This window comes from Dermacentor andersoni, chromosome 9, assembly GCF_023375885.2.
Source record: "Dermacentor andersoni chromosome 9, qqDerAnde1_hic_scaffold, whole genome shotgun sequence".
Classification (NCBI taxonomy): Eukaryota; Metazoa; Arthropoda; class Arachnida; order Ixodida; family Ixodidae; genus Dermacentor; species Dermacentor andersoni.
In genome coordinates, this window is record NC_092822.1 from 141,115,657 (window position 1) to 141,135,964 (window position 20,308).

At 47.2% G+C, this 20,308-nt stretch overlaps 1 long non-coding RNA gene across 1 annotated transcript; it reads right to left on the reverse strand.

Annotated features, from left to right (window-relative positions):
• Window positions 1–438: 438 nt before the first annotated feature.
• On the reverse strand, window positions 439–3,317 carry LOC129384503 (uncharacterized). The gene is made up of 3 exons (XR_008612220.2): window positions 3,151–3,317; window positions 1,555–1,596; window positions 439–1,481 (listed from the first exon to the last, which is right to left on the reverse strand). It is a non-coding gene; the product is annotated as an uncharacterized lncRNA (long non-coding RNA).
• Window positions 3,318–20,308: the final 16,991 nt, after the last annotated feature.

The following is a 20,308-nucleotide window of genomic DNA, read 5'->3' on the forward strand; positions in this document are numbered from 1 at the left end:
ATTAAATCTTTATGGAGAATACCTTGAGTATGAGTTTTTGCAGAGATAATGAATGCTACAGCTTAAAAGCGCACTAAAGAAAAATTAAATTAATTAAATTCTGGCGTTTTACGTGCCAAAACGACAACCTGTTCTTGAGGTACGCCATAGTGGGCAACTCCGGATTAATTTTGACCACCTCAGGCTGCACGGTACATGGGTAGTTTTGCATTTCACCCCCACCAAAATGCAGTTGTTTTATCCTGTGACCTCGTGCTTAGCGGCGCTGTGCCGATGCCCCTAAGCAACTACGGCATGAAAGCACACAAGAGAAAAATTATTTTAGATGTATCTGTAAATCACTATACTACAATTCAAGAGATTCACTCGTAGCGTGAGAAGAGGCTGAGTTGAGTGTAAAAGGAGCAAGAGGAAACATTGTGGCAGTGCTGCCTTGAAGTCGCCACACGAGCTTGCTGTGACGTCATTGATTTTGATGTCTGTTCAGGAGCTGCAATTTTTTTTTTACAAATAAAGATGTTCATCGTATTCCAAAAAGCCAAACACCCAAAATAAAAACCGTCAGGAACTTTTACTTAACCAATACAACCCAAGTTTGTAAAAATACTTGAAATCCACGATGTGAAAATGAGATGTCAGTACGAAGATTTTGGGGCGATACTCAGAAAATTGAACTTAGAGCTTTATTTTCTCTAATAATCAACCATCTACCAAGAAGTTAACATAATTAGATACTGAAAACGACGCTTTTTTATTGTAACTTGATTTGGGGTGTCATTAGTGTCACCTTAACACAAAACAACGAATGCACTTGACTGCGTAATACTATAACATGCACCACTGGTTCTCATTAGGGCAGGATTGACAGTATAGCAGAGGGCATGCACTGGCTGCTCCAGAGGGCAGCCCTGCCACCTCCCCTCAACATCCCAATTTCCAATTGTTTTATGAGCAGTGATGCAATTTCTGTATCTTAAAGAGACATAATGCCAAGGATATTCATGCCATGCTGGCTACAGTATGTGGCGACCGGCACTGCACACCGTCCAGCTCGGCATCAATCTTTGGAATTTGGCCTTTGAAATGTGAAAAGCCCCATCACTGCTCGTTCTTCAGCCAACTTTCTCAATGGGTGTTGCTGTTTTGGTGTGATACCCCTAGCAGTGCGCTGCTGTATGACATAGGTCATAATACCTTCATTCTGGTGAAACTAGAAAGATGTGCACTTATGTAGACCACTAATGTGCACTGGAAGTTCCTGAAAGCCCCTCTTATATCAGGCATGTACCCTGAAGAAGGCACATTCAATGTTTAATATATTCAGAAGTGACACTGAAATTCACCCCCAGTCTCGGTGCAGTTGCAAAGCCTTTCAGCTGAGTGCTTAAAGGCATCATGTCTGCTACTGAAGGCACTCTGCACCAATTGATCACTGGAGGAAATGCTTGTAGTTGCATCAGCAATGTTGTTTTTTCTGCTTCCTGCAATGCATTTTCACGGCATCACTGTATTTGATCATGGTGACGCTACAGAATGGATGGCCAAAGAATTCACCTTTAGCATTCCAGCTTGGGTGTCTCTCAGCTCATTTTGAATCTGAAAAAAAGATGTCGGTATTGAAACGTGACGCCATGATGCATCAAAAGAGCTACATGGACCATTAGGCTGACATAAATGGACGGATACAAATGACTAGTCATTGAAAACACTAAAGTGTGGCTGCTCTTGCCAATAACAGTGTGAGCTACTGGTCAAATAGTTTATTTCACATTTCTCTCCTCATTTTAAAAATTATTTCTGCTCATCAACTTAACTGTTATGGCCACATATTAAAGGCAGCTCCTTCATATAAAAACAACAGTGTTACATTCTTTTACTCCCCGTCTACCTGATGCTACTGAAGTTTTGATTACTCTCAAAGAAGGTATTTCACAGAACTGCCCCACCCAAAGCATTATTCCAAGCTTGTGGCAAAGCGTCATTTAGTTTACAACGATGCGCTGCCCTTTCAATCTATTCTCTCTATAGTGCTCGGATTCAAAGCAAAAATAGCTTTTCGACATAACTAGCTACTTCTATGGTCACAAGAAACTTTGCTAATTATTGATGTTTATGTTGCCGTTAACGTATACATGCTGCCTGGAAACACAGTGGGACGACACAGCAGATATGCCCAGGCATCTCGTCCCTTTACTGATTTTAAGACTTTCTAAATCAATCAGTTACGGAAGTGCGAAAAGCTGAAATTTCACGCTGTTACATATTGTGAATGTTCTATCCCAGTAAAGCAGGACCTGGAGTGCTATGGAATCTGCCTTTTCCGTGAATGCAAAGAGCGCCTACGCGAAGCCGTTTGTGCGATGCACTCGATGGCGTCGAACGGAGAAGATGAAAAAAGAAAGTTGAATGCGCGCGAACTGGTGGAAAACAAAACACACGCGGTTGGCAAGGCGTATAACTCGATGATTTCGCAGCACTTGGTGGCACCACCCCTATTTTATCTCACGTATCGCATAGAATCGCATGTACACCCTTGAAATTCTTTATTATTATAGCGCGATAGCCTCCTCTGTTTTCTGATCGCGCGAACGTCGGCCGCACGGCGTGTGAGCGGCTTTGCAGCAACACGGGGTAACTCGATCCTGAAGCGAACAGCGCAACAGAATAGATTTTCGCCGATCCCACCGCCCCTCCTTGCTACAAGGAGGGGCGGAGTTTCTACAAGCCCGCTCACACGCCATGTACATACTTACTAGACGGCGTGGCGCAAACGAATTATCAGTCGATTACAGTACAGATCGGATGGTTTGACGTCGCATTGTTTTGCGCTCATTAATAGGACTAACTCAATCGCTGCTCGAACACCGTATAAGAAATCGTGGCGTAGAACATGCCCTGTTTTAGCTGGTACCACATAGCTGCCTTACGTCACCACAAGCGGAGTGTGAAGTTAAACCAGGAAAAAATTCCATGTTATATACCACAAATATGGTGCTGTACAACCAATTCTCGCAACGGAAGGATAGTACTAGGAATGTAAAGTAGAAAAGAGGCGCGCGGAACACACGCACAGGCGCTGAACGCGTTCCCGCGCTTTCGTTCCCCGCGTCGCAGTGGACTAACAAAGGGGAATTCGAAACACTCACTCACCTTTGATGCCGCTCGGATGCCGAGTCGGAGGCGATCAGGCCGATCTTCGGGGCAACAAGCCCATAAAATGCGAGCAATATGCAGGAATATTCCAAAGAAGTCACAGCGAAGCATACAAAGAACGCAGCAAACGCAGCAAGCTCTCAAGCAAACAGCGTGCACCAGCTCCCGGAATGTGCTGCAGCATCAACAGCGCAAACGCGCAATCATACAAATACACTCATACAAATACACGCTTATATTATCATAAATTGTAACATTTGATAACAAATTTTGTAATATCATCTTATTTCTGAGCAATTGCTCTGATTTTCAAGTCTATGAAAGTTTTCTGCTTCGCTTCTTTGATGACCTACTTTCTTTATCGCAGTAACGCAGTGCACCGGCCGGAGCTAATGGAGTGCGCGGGAAATGGCGCAAAATTCAAACGTCGCAAACGCCGCGCCATGTGTGCGCGCACAGTTTTCGTCGTTTGGATAGAAAGAAAAAAAAAGTAATGCGTGCCGCAACCATGAACCGAACTATTGACCAGAAAAGTACAGAAATGTCGCTGTTTGTGCTTCTTACTTCGACGTCATGGCAAACTGCAGACGGTCTGTGGTTCCATTCTTTAAACATTTGTGCGTGTGCTTCTGCACTGTGCGATTTGTCACCGGCAAAGTATAGCAGTGCAGATTGTGCTTGGTGGCCAAGCAGATTCCCCAGCACATTGGCCAGCACCCCGTCTATGTCACAGAAAAGACTTTGGCCTCCATGTGAAATATGAGCACCATGTCGTGCATATCGGCCAAGCTTTTCGTTTCGTTTTATTGCGCGCTAAGGGGTAACATCTAAGCGATACGCGCTTTGTAAAAACGATGTTCCCTACTTTCTCCGCTGCACCTGCCGTAGTGGCGTAGTGGCTGAGGTGTTGCGCTACTAACGCGAGTACCTGGCATCTAATGCCGGCCATGGCGGCTGCATTTCGATGGGGGTGAAATGCAAAAACGCCCGTGTACTGTGCGTTCGGCGCAGGTGAAAGGACCCCAAATGGTCAAAATAAATATGGAGTTTTTTACTACGGCGTGGCTCATAATCAAAGAGTGGTTTTGGCACGTAATGCCCCAGACTTGCATTTTGTTAACTTTCTCCGCCATCTTGACGATATTTAACATGAAGGCATGCAATGCCTTTTCCTAACACACAGCGGGCACTGGTCACTTACAGTGGACGCCGCTAGAAATGCAGGATGCGTCCAATCATCGGTTGTTGGTCACTGCTTTTAGGTATGTTTGTCTTATTCTCAAACTGCGTGTGTGTGTATATATATATATATATATATATATATATATATATATATATATATATGGGGTGTTTCAGCTACCTTTAGGCCGCGTTTAAATTGTTTGTACTCTATGACGACGCGAACAAACACATGTTGCTCACTTTTGCATATAGCGTGTCGCGTTATTTTTGTAGCTTGCTTAATTAGCTAATTAGTCAAGGATAATTAACCAACCTCTGAAGCAAGGAAGCTATGAAAAATATTCTAATTAGAAAGTTGCAGAGCAGTTGGCAAGACGTCCGAATAAAGTTTCTGTTTTCTACCTTACGTATTAGTGTTTTTCACCTTACTGCGGATGCCCGCGAAATACAAAAAACACCACGTGACATGCCCGCCTGCGAGTCATCATTGCACTGCTCTTAAGCCTTCCGCGCACAAACGAACATAGCATTTAACCGGTGTGAACACCCATTTTCTTATCGCCATCATGAACCGCCGCGAGGGAAGCACATCGCTGGCGTCAATACCACAGCCAACGCCTTCGTCACTGGCCTGTCGCCTTTTAAGCGGCAGCACACCCTGCTAGATGCTATGTTCGTTTGGGAGCACTGCAAGGACGGCGCGCAAGCGAGTATGTCACGTGATATTTTCTTTTTATTTCGCGGGCATCCGCAGTAAGCTGAAAAACACTAACACTTACTAGATAGAAAGTTAGAAATTGCCTAATTGTACGTTTTACAAAGTGCTCTAAAACTTTCTAATTTGAATTTTTTGCCTAACTTTGTTGCTTCAGTATGGCTAATTTTCGTGACTAATTAACGAATTAAGAAAAATACAAGGATAGCGTGACACATGCATTCAAAACTAAGCAACATGTATTTCGTCGCGTCGTCTTAGAGTGCATCGGCATATTTTTAAACTCTGAGTAAAGTTAGATGAAAAACCCGGTATAAAAAAGAATGCGCGTGAAAGAAAGTTATTGTCCAAGACGTGCATCAACTTTTCACATCGAACCTTGCGGAACCATACATGCCTCTATCTTGAAATCATATACATACATGTGTGTGTGTGTGTGTGTTTGTGTGTGTGTGTGTGTGTGTGTGTGTTTGTGTGTGTGTTTGTGTGTGTGTGTGTGTGCAGGGTATTTTGCAGCGGCATGAAAAACTTTCCGATACAGCGTTCTGTTGCTCAATAAGTGCCACATAAAAGTATGTTTCCGAGCGTGAAAGAAGCCCGCGAATACACGCAGAGTGCCTCGAGCGGCCCGTCGCGCGGCAATTTTGCGTGCATTTGCGGGCTACTTTCACACTCGGAAAAACACTTTTATGCAGCACGTGTTGAGCAACAGAAATCTGTATCGGAAGTTTTTCAGGTTGCTCAACAATTTTAATATATAATATATAATATATATATAACAATATATATATATATATATATATATATTATTACGATATTATCGGTAGATACCTGAGAGACGAGCCGCCGCGAGAACGATGACGAAGTGGGTCTGTGCCCTTGGCGCGAGTGAATGTCGGCCTGGCGCTCTGGCTCCAGTCCAGGGTAAATAGCCTGTAAGTAGCCTCTTTCGTCTGTGTCTTTCTACACGTAACATTCTGGTGGAGGTCAGCGATCCACGTCCTCCCCACGGAACTCCGGAGTGGTCGGTACATCGAGCGAGCCCGCCTCTGCAACGGCTTCGGCTGGTCCGAGTGCTCCAGTCGTCACGGTTGCCCAACATCGCGACCCTGGTGTGTTCTCTGGCCTGGAGGGACAGGACGTTGACGAATGGATCAAGCTATATGAACATTCCAGCGCTAATAACAGGTGGGACCCAACAATTATGCTCGCCAATGTCATCTTTTATCTTGGCGGCACCCCACGCGTGTGGTACCAGGCGCATGACGACGAGATAAGCAGTTGGGACACTTTCAAAGAAAAGCTACGGGAACTGTTCAGCGACCCCATTGGCCGCAAGGTTGCCGCGAGAAAGCCTCTTGCGTCTCGTGTTCAGACATCTACAGAGCCGTACGTTTCATACATCCTCGACGTTTTGGCTCTATGCCACAAAGCTAACGATGCTATGTCTGAATCAGATAAAGTGTCCCATGTACTAAAAGGCATCGCCGACGACGCTTTCAATTTGCTTGTTTTCGGCAACGTCTCGACAATCGACGCCATCATTAAAGAATGCCGTCGCCTTGAAGAAGCCTAGAGCCGCCGTATCACGCACCAGATCACGCGGCTACCCAACACCGCTACTACGTCGACATGTGAGGGTCGACCGCGTCAGACCACCACCTGTGACGACGCCACCCGTATTGTTCGCCGCGAACTCGAGGCCGCCTGTTCGCCAGCCTTCTCCACGACGCCTGCCGATCCGCCAGCAACCACCATTGCGATGATTCAGGCCGTCGTCAGACAGGAATTTGAAAACATGGGTCTGAACACCGTGTGTTCCACGTCTCGACCCAGCGTTCCCCAGTCCTCCCCTCCTCCTCCTCCTCCTCCTCCTCCTCGTTCCCGCCAGTCCTTTTCTGCCACATCTCGCCGCAACCCGTCCGAATGGCGTACCCCTGATGACAGGCCGATCTGCTTCCAGTGCTGTCGCATCGCCCACGTCGCTCATCATTGCCGCAACCGATGGCCACCACCTCCTCGGACTTATGCCGCCACTTATTCCAGCACCTTTGGACCTTCTGTACCCTATGCCACCCGCCATGAACCCACTACCGCTGAAGCCCCTGCTCCGAAGCTTCGCTACAGCCGCTCGCCCTCACCTCGACGCCACCAGTCTCGTTCGCCCCAACCCCGCCGCTTTTCTTCGCCGCCTATCGCCTCCCGGACCCAGCCGGTAAACTGGGCACTGCAGCTTCTGGAGGTGAAGCTGCGTTGTCGAGCCTGCCCTCAAATCCTCTGCTCACGTTACCTACTAACCGAAACCTTTTTGACGTCGACGTTGACGGCTATCCTGTCATGGCACTCATCGATACAGGAGCACATCTTTCTATTATGAGTGCTGCCTTCCGACGACGACTGAACAAGCTCCTCACCCGAGCGTCGGCACGCGTCGTCCGCGTTGCGGATGGCGGTACTGTGCCTATCATCGGCATGTGTACGGCACGTGTCAGCATCGCCGGCCGCCACACTCCTGTCCTCTTCACCGTAATTGCTCATTGCCCCCACGACCTTATTCTCGGCCTCGATTTTCTCTCCGCTCATTCTGCTCTTATTGACTGCTCTTCCAGTACCCTTCGCCTTGAGTTGCCGATGCTCGCAGAACCTTCTGACGTACCCCACTGCCGCTTATGCTCCACCGGCTTTCTTCGCCTGCTGCCAAAGTCCATAGCCTACATTGAACTGTTGTCTTTTCCACCAGTTCCTGATAGCGAGTACCTTGTCACTCCTCTGCCCGACATCCCAATACAGTATGACGTCACCGTGCCTCACAGTATCCTTACTATTACTGGGAACCACAGTCGCATGCCTGTCTTTAACTTTGGATTGGCAAAGCAAATTCTACCGCAAGGTATTTGCCTTGCCACCATTGATTGTCTCGGTGACCAATACGTGGCAGCGTTATCCACCGATGGTTCTCGCGAGCTTAGCATGCCCCTCGCGCCAGCCTCGGGCGTCGATCCCAACATAAAGAAAATGGTTGCGACGGACCTGTCCTCTACGCAGGCGGATGACCTTTGCGAAATATTATCGTCCTACCGCGATATTTTCGACTTCGACGATCGCCCTTTAGGCCAGACGCTCGCGGTCAAACATCGCATTCTTACTGGCGATGCTGCGCCTATTCACCGACGACCGTATCGAGTTTCTGTGTCGGAACGCCGAGTAATTCAATATGAAGTGAACAAAATGCTCGATAAAAATATCATTGAGCCTTCATCGAGTCCCTGGGCGTCACCTGTAATGTTGGTGAAGAAGAAGGACGGCACGTGGCGCTTCTGTGTAGACTACCGTCACCTGAACAGCATTACAAAAAAGGACGTCTACCAGCTCCCACGTATAGACGACGCCCTTGACTGCCTGCACGGCTCCAGCTATTTCTCGTCTATTGATCTTCGTTCGGGATATTGGTAGATTGCTGTTGACGATATGGACAGAGAAAACACCGCGTTCATCACACCTGATGGCCTATACCAATTTAAAGTAATGCCGTTTGGACTATGCAACGCCCCTACCACCTTTGAGCGTATGATGGACTCCTTGCTCCAAGGTTTCAAATGGTCCACATGCCTCTGCTACCTCGCCGACGTCATCGTCTTCTCGCCAACGTTCGACACTCACCTTGAGCGTCTCACAACTATACTTGATGTATTTCGAAAGGCGAAGCTGCACCTTAACTCGTCTAAATGTCGTTTTGGCCACCGACAAATTACTCTTCTGGGCCATCTCGTTGACGGTTCCGGAGTACAGCCTGATCCCGACAAAACTCGCGCTGTGCGAGAGTTTCCGGTTTCGAAGACAGCCGCAGACGTTCGAAGTTTTGTAGAGCTGAGCTCGTACTTTCGTCGTTTTGTTCCAGATTTTGCGACAATTGCAAGGCCCCTAACTAATCTTTTGAAGAAAGGCGTACGATTCTCGTGGGGTACTGCAGAAACCGCCGTCTTCTCTCGTCTCGTCACTCTTCTAACCTCACCACCCATTCTCGCCCACTTTGACCCTGATGCCCCTACAGAATTACGTACAGATGCCAGCGGTCATAGTGTAGGTGCCGTCTTAGCCTAGCGTCAGCGTGGCAAGGATCGCGTTATTGCTTATGCAAGCCGCCTCCTAGCACCATCGGAGCGCAACTATTCCATTATGGAACGCGAATGCCTTGCTGTTGTCTGGGTGGTTACGAAGTTCTGTCCTTAGCTTTACGGTCGCCCTTTTTCCGTAGTCACTGACCATCATGCTCTCTGCTGGCTCTCATTGCTAAAATATCCTACAGGCCGGCTTGGTCGATGGGCTTGGAGGCTACAGGAATTTTCATATACCGTGGTGTACAAGTCTAGCCGCCTGCACCAAGACGCTGAGAGTTTGTCGCGTCACCCTGTCGACAACTCTGACTCCTCCAATATTGCCAGTGCTTCTTGCGTATTCACTGTATCCCAGCTGCTTCATTTCGCCGACGAACAACGCCGTGACGCCTACATCAGAGCACTCATCGACCGTTTTGAACACTCTCCGGCCGATGCTGCTCTACGCCTCTTCGTCCTCCGCGACGGTACTCTGTACCGTCGTAACCTTCATCCGGACGGCTCTGAGCTCACGGTTGTAGTACCTAAACACCTCCGCTCCACCGTTCTAAAAGAGCTTCACGACGCACCAACGGCAGGACACCTCGGCGTATCTCGAACCTATGACCGTGTACGTCGCCGTTTTTTCTGGCCGGGCCTTGCCCGTTCAGTACGACGTTAAGTCGCCGCTTGCGAACTTTGTCAACGACGCAAGAAGCCTTCCCAGCTCCCCGCTGGTTACCTGCAGCCGCTTGACATCCTTATCGATTCCTTCCATCGTGTCGGCTTGGACCTTCTCGGCCCATTTCCGGAATCTACATAAGGAAACAAGTGGGTTGCAGTCGCGGCGGACTACGCGACCCGCTACGCCGTAACCCGCGCTCTTCCGACCAGTTGTACAACTGATGTTGCGGACTTCATCCTACATGATATCATTTTGATGCATCGTGCTCCGCGTCAATTGCTTACAGACCGTGGCCGTACGTTCTTAGCCAAGTCATTGACGACATCATGCGTGCTTGCTCAATACAGCATAAATTTACCACCTCCTACCACCCCCAAACGAACGGCCTCACTGAGCGTTTGAACCGCACCCTTACAGACATGCTATCCAAATACGTTTCAGACGACCACCGTGACTGGGACCTGGCTCTACCTTACATTACCTTTGCATACAACTCTTCCCGTCTCGAAACTGCTGGCTTTTCCCCATCTTACCTCTTGTATGGTCGCGAACCGACGCTGCCACTGGACACTGTGCTTCCGTCCGCCACAGCTTCAACCAGCGATTATGCCCGTGATGCAATCGCCCATGCTGACCATGCTCGCCAACTTGCGCGCGCTCGTCTACATGTGTGTCAAGACAAGCAGAAACAACGCTACGACCTCCGTCACCGTGATGTCCATTTTGTGCCCGGCGCCCTCGTGTTGCTTTGGTCACCATCGCGCAAAGTCGGCCTTTGTGAAAAACTGCTTTCCTGTTACACAGGCTCATATCGTGTGATACGCTATGTGACCGATGTCACCTTTGAAATCGTTCTAGCCACGCCCACTACGTCCTCCGCTGTGACAACCAGTGACATTGTCCGCGTTGCCCGACTCAAGCCCTACAACTCTCCATGCACCTTGGATATTTAACAGCACCGTGACGGTGCTTTTGCCGCCGGGGGGTAATATTACGATATCATTGAGCGATGCTCAAGAGACGAGCCGCCGCGAGAACGACGAAGAAGTTCGTCGGTGCCCTTGGCACGAGGGAGTGTCAGCCTGGATGCCTGGCTCCAGTGTAAATAGCGTGTAAATAGCATCTTTCGTCTGTGTCTTTCCACACGTAACAATATGATTATGAGCCACGCCACAGTGGTGGAGTAACGTGTACTTAAACTTAGGTATACAATCATTTCTGCGTTCCGCTTACATCGAAATGCGGCCGCCATGGCCGGGATCCAACCTCGACCTCAGCAGTGCAGCGCCATTGCCTACCGTGCCGGTGCAGCGCTCTTGCGTGCTTCACTGGTCAATAAACGGGCTTTATATAATCGATGGCAGCAGTGGCACAACACCGAAAATGTTACGTGAGCCACAGGTAATTCTTCCGATAGTTGTGCCGGCTGTAAGGACGGCGCTTGGTGTGTCGTTTTCGTAACATATCGCATAGCTTTGCTGCTTGTTATCCGCCATTAAATTTGGTGATTGTACTCCAATGAATTCTAATAAAGTTGATGAAGCTTCCAACGCATATATACGTACCTTAGTAGTAGCGGCGGCAAGTGCGGTTCTTTTTGACGCGTACTTCCGAGTTTGGCTTGGAACTTGGCTGCTCGATCCAGGCTGCACATACTGTCAGTAACGTTTTGGCATTATTTGCGACACTTAATACGCTACTACGTATCGGTCTAGCTGGCGAACGTGCGTCTGTCACACAGCTTTTCGCTTGACGCGCAGATAGATGTTATTGTTTCCGAGATAATTTCCTGCGTCGAGGAAGGATAAGTGGATGAATGCTATGAGTGTTGCCTTTGGAACGGGGTAATGCGTGGCGCCACCAAGCCCTTGTACCAAACTATCTGAATCCCTATTGAGAACTTCGTTTTTGTGCACCGCCGTTGCTTGTCGTTTGCCTAATTATATTCGACCAATCTTCGAATCGCCTCTTACTAATCTCCTATTGCGGACATGTTTACTTTCCCCTTGCTCTCGTTGAACCCAAGCGCTTCAATAGAAGGAAGAAAAGAAGAGGCAAGCGCCCTCGTATGCAGCAGATGCACGAAAGCCTTCAAAGAAATGTGGCCTTTGTTCTTGGTGTAAATATGTTTGCTACAAACGTCATTTATATGCTCGTTGTAGTGAAAACATTTTACTGGCATTCTAAAAAAAATGGGATAAGTTCTAGATGATGTATGAATATGGATATAAAACATCACTAATAGTTGCTGTGTTATCTGTGCACGCTACACATCGGCAAATTTTCTTCATGTACATCCTGTCCTTTAGGTTATCGTCACTCACTCTATCGTAACTTTGGATCCCACGCGTGTGCGTGTGTCAATTAGGTATTGACTACGTTAGGAAGTCATATGCATTATTAAATAAATACATCACATGACAATTTTTTGTTCGCAGCTGTACTTCCTTACACAAGCCATAGGCACACGCTTGCCTTTAATCGTTTCTTTAAATACATATTCATACACTTCAATCACACAGAAGCAAAATTCTTGCAATAAACGTCGTGTTCCTGCATGACCGCGCAAGCTGCAAGCTTTTGCGCTAAGGTGCTGAACGCTAAACTCTGGATGATCTAGCTTTGGGTACGCTGACGCATTTACAGCCGGGATACTAGCCACGAGTAAAAGAAGTGGCGCCGTTTAATGCCAGGTACATTCCTCATTTCATAAGGATGTGCTGACGGGCTGGTTGCATGAAGGAAAGGAAAAAGTTTGATGACAACGTAGGACAGACATGTAAACACGAAAAAAAGGTTCAAAATGGCCAGGAGGATAAAAAGGATGAGATAATTAAACGCCCCCGTCTGTCTTGCTCTTTTCGTTACTCATGCCTGTGTTTGCACACCTACCTTTCAGTGACGGGAATCCATACCAACTCGTTCCAATTTATTTCAGTAGTGAAAAGCTTTTCTCTTATCTTGTTGAGTGGATGGGGAACGGGGGTCGTTCTCGCACAACAACAAACTATATAATGTGCAGTGTTTTGTAATGAGTTCCATTTATTCCAGCTAGACCAGCATTCTGCCTTACTGCAACACTCTGCCTGTGCGGCCTCTCCGATGCAGAGAACCAAATCAAGCGTATAAATGTAAAAAATAAAGTGGTAAATGGCTTGCAGTGGTGTATGCTTACTGCGTTTCATATACTGAGCTTTTTGGTGTTTTAAGTTTTGTTTATACAGGTCAAAGACCACCAAGAGCGCAATTGTAATGGTTTGGATTTGATCGCTTGCCTGAAGTCGTATCCATAGCTCGACGCTGTGTGTTTGTCTATGGTGGCATTGTGCGGTGTGCATCGTGTGCATTTGTTTTGTTTCACAGCACGAACTTCTACAAAGCACATTCATAATGATCTTCTAGTGTGCTTTCCCCGACAAAACGCTGGTGCGTGCAGTACGAGGTCCACTCGACAACTGAGGCTTATCGACCCGGTGCCATAAGAGACTTTAATCCGACAAGCGTTGCCGATTTTGACGGCGCCAAATCTTACGAAGCATGGTGGACCGTTACACAAACAGTACTGTGTCGATGGATAGTGATATTGGGTTGCCGAAAAGGCTAAATAAAAGAAAACGTTGAGTCCAATGGGAGTGTTCAATGGGACCCAATTGCTCGCAGTTGGAGATCACTGCAGGTGTAAGTTCGTACAATTGGACGTCATTGGGGTTTAAAATGGTAATTGGACCGAATTTGAAGTCACTGGATGAGCAATCCCGTGAAACAACAAAATTTGATAATCATAAAAGTATAATTATAATATGAGCCTTCAACTTTGGAGAGAAGCATTTAGCCTTTTGGGAAGTTAAAAATCTACCTTGGAACTTCGTCCTCATCTTTCAATTAATGGCATCACTTGGCATCACACATGCGCAATGCCAGTTATGTTATTATTCTCTAAGGTAGTTCTAGCAGGTAGAAATTGAATCGCCTGCAAACCTTGCCATTGTATATAATTCCAATGCTTGTAAATAGTTAAATATCAGGCCTAGCAAGAATGGGGAAGGCTTAGGTGCAGGCTTTGTTGTAATCTTACATTTGTGTTACAAGATACCAAAAATAGAAAAAGTTGTAAACTATACTGACAGTGTTGTGTATGCATTATGCAATACTATTTCATTTCTGTGCTCAAACGTCACTGCTTTCTGGCGCCGTGCAGAAACATAGGAGGAAATGGAATTGTTCCTGACAAAAAGGACTAGAAAAACAATAAATCTCAATGAGGGGAAAGGGAAGAAGAGGACAAAAGGGGAGGTATGATTACCCAACACTTCTTTTTTGGCACTTATGTATCGGACCACACAGGGACACTTACTGCTTGGTCTGCTCGATAAAAGCACATAACTTCTGCCAATTGATTCTGTGCATTGCACATATTTGACAATCATGGTGTGCCAACTTTAATTGCACATGTGATGCAATGTGCAATTTGCACTACAGAAAAGCGTAGTTGAGAGAGTGAAGTGTAGAAGCAAAGCTGCAATGACTCTTCGTGTGAGCATAGCCGTTTTGTTCGCGTATAGCTTTCGGAGTGCTTGAGTGAAATATTGCCGGCCTGTGCCAATATTTTTTTTATTTTGCTTTTGCCGCTCCAATGTTCTGGGAACAATATGAATGCTAGCATTGAATTATTATTCCTATCTTGAAATTGAAAAGCGCAATGTGATGTTAGAAGTTAGTCAAGAAAAACAAAAAGCCATTTTACCTGCTTTCAGTCTTGATAAAAGTATGTGAGCTCCAATTACAATATCACAAAGCGTTTAAAGCCTGTTAAAGGGACTGACAACCAATTTTCAAGGTACTTAGCTATTTTCTTTAGTGCAACGGAAAGCTTACCGATCAGAGTGTCTAATCATGGAAAGCACGGGGAATGAGGGAGATGGAAATTCAAGGTGATGAGGAAAACGAGAACAAGGTAAAAGCGGGTGGCAGCATTTAGAGAAGTGGACTTGCCTTTTTCAAGGCAACATATGCTTTCCTTGGCAGAGTATATATAGGTAGGGTTCTTCTAAAGGGGAGAGGGGTTAAGCAGGTGGGCGAGGCAATGACCGAGGGTGTGTTAGCGGCCGACGGTGTAGAATTGAAAATAAAGGGATGCTATTCAACGTTGGTGAGGGAATGTGCGGCAGCGCCGTGTATCAGGCGACCGTGTGTTGTTCTGTGGTAGGGGGCTGGACGACAAGGCAGGGGGGAGGATTAACTGCTCCGCTGGAGGTCAGAGACCTATTGTCTCTCTGAGAAACGATAGCTCACTGACCTGCAGCAGAGCAGATAATCCCCCCTTCGTTGTCGTCACAAGCCATTTATGTTCTGTCAACATTCTATATTTAAGAACTCGGCCCCAGAATTATGCTGTAGAGTTCTATTGGCTATGCTCGTGCACAACTTTGTGTGGCAGCGAAGGGAATGCTACGGAGGCAAAGTACGCACAAGTGAGAGCACTTCTGAAAAGAGTCCCGTGTTTTCAACCACGTTAGTTTAAGCTGGGGAAGGGAAAACATAAACGCATTATTAGCAACAGTTAAATAAGATAGAATATACCACTGGATGTAAAAGTTTACTTATGTGGCGGCTTTTCCCTTCCGCGTCTGGGCAAATGCAAAACAATTAGTAGTTTGCTGGGCCAGTTGGTGCATGGTGAAGATATAACGGTTTCGAGCAAGTACCGACGCGAGCACAAGTAGAAATGGACAGTTGTCCAGTCCTTTTCTACTTACGCATGCGTGGCGGGGATTTGTGGAATGTATTCACAATAAACTTCAGTTGTAAGTCCAGCGTTGTCCCGTCCGTCTCTACTTACTTGCGCTCGCGTCCGTACTTGCTGGAAACCTTTATATGTTCGCGAAACAGTCGCACGTGAAGCTGCGTCAATTCAGCGTCTGTTCCAAGCAACCAGAAACACTGTCGAACGCTGGCGGACTACTTGGCATCGTAACACATGTGCAGCAGCCTCGCGCCCGTAGCTTTCCTTTCATAGCCACAGAAAGTTGTCCGCGAATGTACGGTCTACAACATGTCCAGAATTGGAATTTGCTTTATTGTCACTTTGACAGCCAAAAAGCAATTTATTTGTCATGTTGCTTCCAAGGTACTACATTTAATGTCTATTTGCTTGATATCATGTTGAAGGTAGTAGAAGCACTATTGTTGGCGCATTATCATTGCAGACTCAGGCCTGCACTTTCGCAGCAGACCATATTCTCACACGAGCTCTGAGAGGAAGCCACAGCATGTGGGTGAGGAAGTATTTTGCGCGCATATGTGGTTTAAAATTTGCTAGCACATTCAAATTAATTTAACTTTTATAACTGTGTCAGTGCTAGTATACTTCATCCACATTGGAATCATACCCCTGCTACACGGGCGGCCTTAACCGCGGTTAACGTAACCGCGGTTACCGCTAAACGCGGTTAGCGCGGTTACACGGCAGGCGAAACTGTGGTTAGGCCGCTAACCGTGGTTGACCGCCAACCGAGCTTGGCAACCTCGGTTTAGTGTAACCGACGTTTCGGAAGCGGCAAAATGGCGGACGATACTTCTCCAGAGTGCAGCGCAGGCGCGTCCCAGATATCTTTCAAAAGGCGTATCATTTGGCCTGACGCGACAACTGAGGCACTGATACGCCTTTGGGAAGATCATCTGCGCGCTCTGCGCTCAAGTAGTCGGAACGCGCGCGTCTACGCAGAGATGACTGCTACGCTCAACGACAGTATTCCCGCTGGCGAAGGACCATATTCGACGAAGCAAGTGCGCCTCAAGCTAGATAATATGAACAAACGTTATCGGTAAGTGAATATTGGGAAATACGCCGTGCAGGGGAACATGTACTCGTCTGCTTGCTAGACGAGATGCCAGCCGTTAACGCCTCGATAACACAGAAATCTAAACGGCAAAAAAACGCGCGCAGCAAAAGCCTCTAGCAAACAGCAACGCGTAAACGCGAGAGAATGCGACCGTGCGTTGCGGCCAGTTGTGCCCTCGCCGCAGGTAGAACACTAGGGCTTTACGGCATTGATACGTGTGCCGGATTATTTTATGCGAAGCATATTACGAGAGGTCAACCCAGCTCCTCAGGCGCGGCGGTGTCGCCTTCAATACCACGTGACACCGTGACGTCACGACAGAGGAAAAACGGGGCTCCAACTCGCGCCGTCGCTCGCGGCGTCGCGGCGGTATATAAGCAGCTGTGCTTGCCTCTGCTAGACACTCACGAGGTGAGATGCCTCCTGGAGACAGAGCTGCTCGTTGGAATGAGAAGCGAAGGTTGCGGCGTGCTACAGAGACTGATTTTCTAGGTGGCTTTGGCTCAACTCTTGCAAGATGGGCTGGGTGGGAATCGAACCAGGGTCTCCGGAGTGTGAGACGGAGACGCTACCACTGAGCCACGAGTACTTTTTTTTTCTTTATTGCCTGGCTGTGGTACATAGTTTCACAAGAGGCAACGCTCACCAAAAAGAATACAAAAGTAGAATATACATTTTCTCTATGTGCACATATTACAAAGCATTGTGCTGGCTCAGTCTAATCAAAATTCGCGCAATGCTACCAACGGTTCTACTCTTGGGAGCCACTCCGGTGGTTCCGCTGCCGCTTTATGGATAGCGACAAACCAGTGCATGTTTTCCCTGAAACACATACGTGCAGGCTGCGCATCTTTATCGACATGGTATCCTGCCATTCTCGCGCGCCAAATACAATGGAGGCCCAAGAGCATAATTAAATCAAAAGGCACCCCATCCTCATTATCTATGCTAAAGTAGCGGATGCCATATGGGTCCAATGGAAATTCTTTCTTTAGTGTCCTCTGCAAAACATCCCAGAAGAACACGCCTTCCCAACAGTTTAAGAAAACATGATCTATTGTCTCTGGCTGCTTGCTAATTAAACAGTGCGTTCCCCACGGTAAATATACCCCTTTTCTCTCAAAAAACTTCTTAACTGGTAACGTTCCCGTGTGTAATTTGAAAAAGAAGGTTTTGGTTCCTGGTGGGACCTGCATTTTCTTTACTCTCTTTAAAACATCGCTGCTTGGGCCTCCACCGTACAAGGACCTGTACAATGGCACTGGGAAAAGAAGGTCGCACAAAGCACAATACTGTTTCTTTTTGTTCACACCGGACAGGTAATAATTCGAGAAGCGCACTGAAAGAAATCGGACACTCGATACAACTTCTTTGTAAAACCCTCGAATACCTCCCGAAAACTCTTCGGTTGAAACCACATACTCTGGCAGCCGTCTACTCAGCCTCATTTGACACACCGTACGCAAGAAAGGGTCGGTTGCGTCCCTAAAGAACAAGAACCGGTTTACCAACTGCCGTACAAAGAGATGGCCCAATCCCAGCCCCCCGTCTTTTACCCGCCGGAACAAGTTGGTCCGGCTGCAGCGCTCCCATTCCGACGCCCAGACAAAGACGGCGAAAATCCTGTGTAGCTTCTGAACATTTGACCGTGAACAGTGCAATACTTGCATTACGTACCAAAGCTTACTGATAAAGAAAAGGTTACAAACGGTGGCTCTGGCAAAAATAGAGAGATTAGTGCCTTTCCACTTCTCAGCACTCTCCCGTGTGTCTTTGACCTGCCCTTTCCAGTACTGCTCGCTATCGCGATAGGCATCTAGCGGGACGCCCAAGTACTTGCCTGGGGTCGTCACCCAATGCACGTTGGCAAAATGATCTGGCTTCGTTGGCCACGATCCATGCCAGAGCCCGAGGCACTTCGACCAGTTAACTCCACTACCAGTGACATGGCTAAATTTACGGACACATTTGACAGCCTCAATTATGCTCCCCTGATCCTCCGCAAAAACAGCGACATCATCTGCATAAGCCAGCAGCTTCACTTCAACTGCTTGAAGCTTAAATCCCGTAATTGTATTGTTTTCAATCAATCTCATACACAGGGTTTCAATGTAGATACAAAACAACAGAGGGCTGAGGGGGCAGCCCTGACGCACAGAACGTTGCAGCCTAATGGGAGCCCCCAAACTCTTATTCACGATCAATCTGGTCGTGCAGTTACGGTACGCCAGGGCGACCCCCTCGCATATTACAGATCCGAGATTGGCCTAGTCTAAAACGGCAAACAAGATTTCATGAGCGACGCAATCAAAAGCCTTCTCGAGGTCAATCTGTAAGATGGCAATCCGACTATTACAATCATCACAGCACTCAAGTACACTGCGCGCTTTGTGAATATTAGTAACAATAGTCCGGCCTTTAATCCCACATGTCTGGTGAGGCCCGACGATGTCCTGTATCACTGACTGCAATCTTCGTGCCAATCTCTTCATAAAGATTTTATACTCGATATTGGTGAGTGCTATGGGACGATACGCCGTAACAGATCTTAATTTCACTGCATCATCAGTTTTAGGAATGAGTACTGTGTGTGACGACCCATAAGACTGAGACAATGTTTTCCATTTGTAAGCTTCGTTAAAGATTACATTCAATACAGGGCTAATTTCGTGCTTAAATTCTTTATAAAAACCGGCGCTAAAGCCGTCTGGCCCAGGCGATTTTCCAGGGTTTAAGTTGTCTATGGCCTGTTCAACTTCGGATTCTGTTATCTCTAGTTCCAATCTTTGTTTTCTTTCGTCGTCCAGTCGGGGTATAGCACGCAAGAACTCATTCCCAAATGTGGTAGCGTCTACTTTGTGGTGCGAGAATAGCGCCTGGTAATGCTCATGAAAAGCTGCTTTGATGTCGTCTGTGTCTGTTGATAAGATCCCGCGCCATTCTATTCCGTCTATGTGGTTCCTTTCAGCGCGTGCTTTTTCTAACCCTAGCGCTCGTTTCGAAGGCGCTTCACCTGCAGCTGTGTCTTCAGCCCTTGCCCTCACCAGGGCTCCCCGATAGCGTTGCTCTTCAAGTTGCTCTAACTGTTGTTTCCCTTTTCTTATGTCTTCTATCCATTTGCCCGGTGCCTGAGATTCCTGCCTGAGCAGTTGATGAAGAAGCGTCTTTAACTCAGTCTCTTTCTGTTTCTCTGCGAAACGAATACAGGTGGCCCTCTCTATTGCCTTTATTTTTAGGGTTTCCTTACTCAGCTCCCACTGTTGCCATACGTGAAGGTTATTACTGGGGTCTATTTTCCTTATTTCTTCTCTTACTGCTCGGTTAAACGGTTCATCCTGAAGAAGCTTGTTATTTAATTTCCACGTTTCCCATGAGAAAGCGTTACCTCGCTTTGGAATTCCTATGCAGCATTGAACCATCAATGGTCAGAAAAAGACACTGGCACTACCTCGTAACTGTTACACTGCGGAACGATGTCAACGGTCGCATAAATGCGGTCCAGCCGTGCGTGACTAGAGCCCTCAAACCGTGTGTACTTCACAGCACGCGCTCCTTCGAGGCACTCTGCCACATCCACAAGGTCCCAGTTCTCTACAATTCGCGACAATACTTCCGTGCTTTTGTCTCTAAACCCATG